Genomic DNA, 5,212 nt, shown 5'->3' on the forward strand with positions numbered 1-5,212 from the left:
TAATGTGTTTGGATTAATCTCTTCTCTTTAGATTATGATGTATTGCAAGTGAAGTTTGAGTTTGTTTAAAAGCCTACCCATTTACATCTATTTATGACTAAATTAACATTGTCTTGTTGTGTAGCTACACATTTTGATTTGACTAGATAACTGCACATGATCTATTCACATGGTTTAAATATAATAAATCTCATAATGGCAGAAAAATCTGTGCACATCACTGCAGACAATTAATCTTTATATTTGTCCATCTTTGCGGGTGAGAGCTATCAAGGTTTTATAGATAAACATTGAAAATAATTTTCAATTACATACTAATGGGCAGTAACTTATCAGTATTTTAAGTTGTAAAATTCTAATGAATTTCTTTAAAAGAGAATGTCTATATTGTTGGAGATTCTTTAATCTTGTTAAAATAAGTGCACAGCTAATGGCATATAAAAAAACTTTTTGCCTGCTTTGTTGTATTCCTGCTACACTTCAAAAACATATTTGTCACCATCTATAATCTCTTTGTTTCTGCTGTGTCTTCACAAGAGGTAGTCTGTAGGATTTGTTTTTTTGTTGTTCAGCACCTCTTTTTGCCTCTACAGTATCCTGTACTGTTTTTTACTGATGTCATTATGGTGGCACTGTTTCACTGTATTCATAACTGCACTGTCTGTGCTGTCTCTGCACCTAGACTGATTTTTTTTTTTGTCTTTTACTAGGGTTTGGCTCAGTATGATAAGATAGAAGTTTCTCTGCATTATTTTTACTCTCATTTTCATCAAGATTACGTATTGCTCATCAGCATACACACCAGAATCAAACCTTAGTTTACATTTACTAACAACAGTCATTACTGCTTTCATGTTAATCTCAGTTCTCTTGTAAATTAAAACCGGTTCCTACTAAAGGCTTGCAAAATCTGTCCCTCTTGTCAATAAGTCTTAAACCAGAGACATTTTTAGGACAGCATTCATCTCATCACTTTTCTTGTTGGATCAGCATGTCAACAAAGCCCCTTTGTCTTAATCTAATTCATGTTAGAATCTCTAATATCTGTGGAAGGTATGACGCACCAAGCTCTTACCTAAGTGAGATGTGTACCTGCCAACGTGAGTGCTTCTTCAGTGAACCGAGGTCATGCATGCTTCTTTGAGTCTTCTTTGTACCGTCTTTGGCTTGAGACACTAAACATGGCATCTAAAATGCTGTTTCATTTATCTTACACAATCACTGCTAGAAGTGGCATGTCTGACTCAAATGGTATGGTATTGCTGAACACATTATAAAACTGGGTGTGGTTTTTGGTGCAGATGTGTGAAACCTTTGTTTTCCAGAACCATATCCTTATTGGGGCTTTAAATGCCTTACACTTCCTGACATCACAATTTAAAAAAAACATTCACTGTATAGGTGGTATGCAAAACTACTATTTAACTAATAATTCCCATATTTATACACCTTAGGTTATGTCTTTAGGGTTAATTTGGGTTCAGTATCCTGCTTAAAGGTAGTTTGGCAAGATGGTAGTCGCAGCTGGGCATTTGAACTGTCAACTGGAGGATAATCTAATCTGACTGATCCACAGCTGCTCTGATAATTTACTTTTTATCCTAAAAAATGGGTTGTTCATAATCACAGATGAGTTACATAAAGCATCTGGTCCTCCTATTATTTTTGTTCTGATTAAAGTATTTAAAAACTTGACACTTCCATTGTCATAAAGCATTGTTGAACAGATTTATGTATGATTTACCTGCCTTAGTGGTCACACTTTATCATTGATTGCATTTTAGTTTACTGATTATGGACCCATCATAATGCACTTAATATTTGCATAACTAAATAGTGATCATTCACTGCTCACTCTCTTGAAGGATCCAAGGTGTTCCCAGGCTGGATTAGATAGATAATCCTACATTCATTCTCTTCTCTGCCTTCTGGTCTCCTCCCTGCTTTGTAGAAAAATCTCTTCTCCTTGGTATTGCTGCTCATTACCCTGCCAAAAAGCCTAGTAACCAGTAAGAAATGGTGAAAATCAGAATTAAAACAGACTAGGAAAAAACCAAAAACAATATTTAATGTTTTAAGTTGAAGGTGTTGAAGGGCGTTGTCTACATAATACCTCTTCTATAAACTTTCTTCTTAATGTGCTTGAAGGCTGAGTACTTTTTACTTAAAATACACACTAGGGGACAAGTAGAACAGTGGACTAGTTTACATGTTTTACATGATGACATCTAATGTCTTCCACAAACTCTGTAGACCTAGTTAACCACAAGTTAGCAACCTTTCTTGTAATACTTGGAAAGCTTCAAAATTCACATGCGAGTAACTTTCAGGTGTATTCTACATCCCACAAAAAATGGTTAAGCTTCTGTTTACTGTTGAACTCATATAGGGCAACTAACTGGAAACTCATTATAAAAATCCCATAGACAGGAAACAGAAGTGCTATAATGCTAACACATTTCTGAGGCTCATTGCTTTACCACTCTACTGGACAAATTATAATGGGAATAACCCTGGAAGCACAGATTAATGACACAAAATCTTATTACCTTAAGAAATGTAGCTACTGTATACCCTACCTGGCTATCTACCTACCTGACCCTTAGTGCACACTTTACCTGTGCTCCCATCTGAATAAGTAGAGACTTTTACAAGCTGAAGCTAGCTGACTGGTAGCCCAAATATGGAAGAGAAATGTGTGGGATAAAATAAGTGAAAACAGTGCTGTCCCTCTCTCCTTTACCCCACAGTCACGTTTGAACCTCCATATAAGCAAGGCAGTGAAATCTTGTTTTGGAAAGGCTACTGGCAACGTAAAGCTAACTTTTTTTTATAGCGTCCTTGGCTTTGAATCTTAAAGGGTTGAACTATGCTACAGATTGACATTGGAGCTTGAACTACAGCCATTACGCTACTTGCTAAATGTTGACTTCCTCATCATAATACTGTCCACCTTTTTCCCCATTTGCACCCACTTTCTAGACTTTCCTGCCTTCATACCTCTTCATAGCAGTTCCTTGGCTGACCCCTTTTTCCTGTTCCTTGGGGCCTGTATTTCAGAGCTCAGTGTTGAATTTTTGTGGCAGATTTTCTGAAGATGTTTCAGCAGCTCAACATTTAAGCACACCACTAAATTCTCTAATCCTACCTAAGGTAATATTCCCCTCAAGACTCCTGAGAAACCCAGAATGTTTCCTGCCTGATAAGCACAACAAATGTAAGTGATTCGTGTTACACAGACACGTCAGGCATGGCTGTCTTAGTCTTGTCGGTACTTGCCTTGTCCTTCCATCCCCTGCCTGTCTGGCAAACCCACTTACAGTATGGTGTTTAGTTTAATAGTCCTAAGGGTAAGGGTGTGTTTATAAATGTACTGTTTATAATGCTAATCCTCTGGAAAAGGGAAGTATTTGATATGGTCACATCAGTGCCGAATCATTTTTCTATTATGACTTTCGCATGTTTGTATCTGTGTCCTCTATCCTCACCCTAAGTGTGAAGTTAGATTTATTAATTGGGCCACTGCGTTAAAGGTGACCTACAAATGAAGTCAATTTTCCCACAGAACCAGATCGTTGATTGCTGTGAGTCAGTCTTAGTCATTCCTTGAGGCATAAAATTAGTGCTCTTTTTTAAAGTAGGGTTGCTTCATCACTGTCTGAAATACATGTTGTGAGCAAGACTGTGTATATTACTCAACCCTTGAAGATGGGGTGGAGGGAGGATAAAGGGTTTTATTTGTGTGTCCTTCTGTGGAAAAAAAAGCGGGCAGGTATTCACAGGTCTCAGCTTTCTTCCTCTTCCCTCCCTTCTTTTGTTGTAGATTCCCTCAGTGAAAGAGGAACTTCACATTCTTTCAGAGACTGAGTACCTGTAATACATCACACAGACACCTGGACGCACCTACAACACGAATATACGCTCCACAGCCAGCTTTTAACACCTTAGCTCAGCGTTCTTTGCTTTGGTGAGTAGATTTTGCTCATTTTATCATGTTAAGATGTCGTCCTCTGTTATTACACAGTTCCAGATGCCTGCCCTAAAGCCAGAGTTTAGCACAATCTCACTGTGTTTGTAGGAAACCTGAATGACAAGATGCTTGAAGTAAGATAACCACTGGTGCATATTTAGAAGTGAAGCGGACACACTTTAGAGCTTCAGATCATGGTCAGGGTAGTCTCTGAAATTTGGTTGTACATTTTCCCACACGTAGTTGTTGTCTACAAGGCTTTGATGCAACAATGTCTAACAGTCAACTTACACTTTTGCACTAAAGAACAAATTTCTGAAATGTAAGAATGTTTATTACTACAAAAAAACATTCTGTTGTTGTGTTCAGTATCATAAAAGACAAAAGGCATCTTGATAGTGTTTCACTCTACTTTTTTTAATAGGTTACAACTATTATGTTACTGAACATGTACACTAATCCTCAGTAAGATGGCCACTTTGTCTAATTTTTTCTCATTCAAACTCTGACGTCAACCTATTTTTTCAATCCGCTCTGAGTCAATGTCGGTAAAAGGCTGTTGATGATGAAACACTTTAGATGCTCCTACTTCCTTGTGTTGTTCACATGTAAAGCATTAAAAGTTGACCTCATTTTGTCTCATCAGGAGTTTTTCAAACCTATAAGTTGTCTTTAACTTCACTGAACAGGTGCTGTTTTTGTTTGTGGTCATTTGTATGTCATAATTTAAAAGTAAAATGTGTTCAGGAAGAGATGCCAGAACAACAAGCAGCTCTCTGTGTGCGCACATTTTTAATAAACTATAGCTGGGGTGTTAACATGCAATATTTGCTTAGTGTTCTTTTTTTGTCAGTAATGTCGCTCCTGTAGAGGTTATCAAGCATATTTTTGGTGTAAACAGTGTTTATTAGGGGCTGATAGTAAGATTCATCTAATCTCATCAAGGTGATTTCAGAATATTAATAATGTTCATGTTACAGTACATATGTTTATTGCTTTCCTTTTTGCCGTACAAAAAGTGTAACTCCAGAATCAAGTCTGGAACCTGAATATAGTACAGGCTTCACCTTCTACATCCCAGCATCCTTGTATGAGCACACTACATTTGGGTTCCTGGCACCATTGCTCTTAATTTTGCTGTGATTAGACCTGTTAGCCTCATTGGTGGACACTCTGTCTGACATCTTGTGATCACTATGAGTGGAACATGTTTATCTGTGCCTGCTAATGTTGTAGTTTGAC

The sequence above is a fragment of the Cheilinus undulatus genome, linkage group 17 (assembly GCF_018320785.1).
Source record: "Cheilinus undulatus linkage group 17, ASM1832078v1, whole genome shotgun sequence".
NCBI lineage: Eukaryota > Metazoa > Chordata > Actinopteri > Labriformes > Labridae > Cheilinus > Cheilinus undulatus.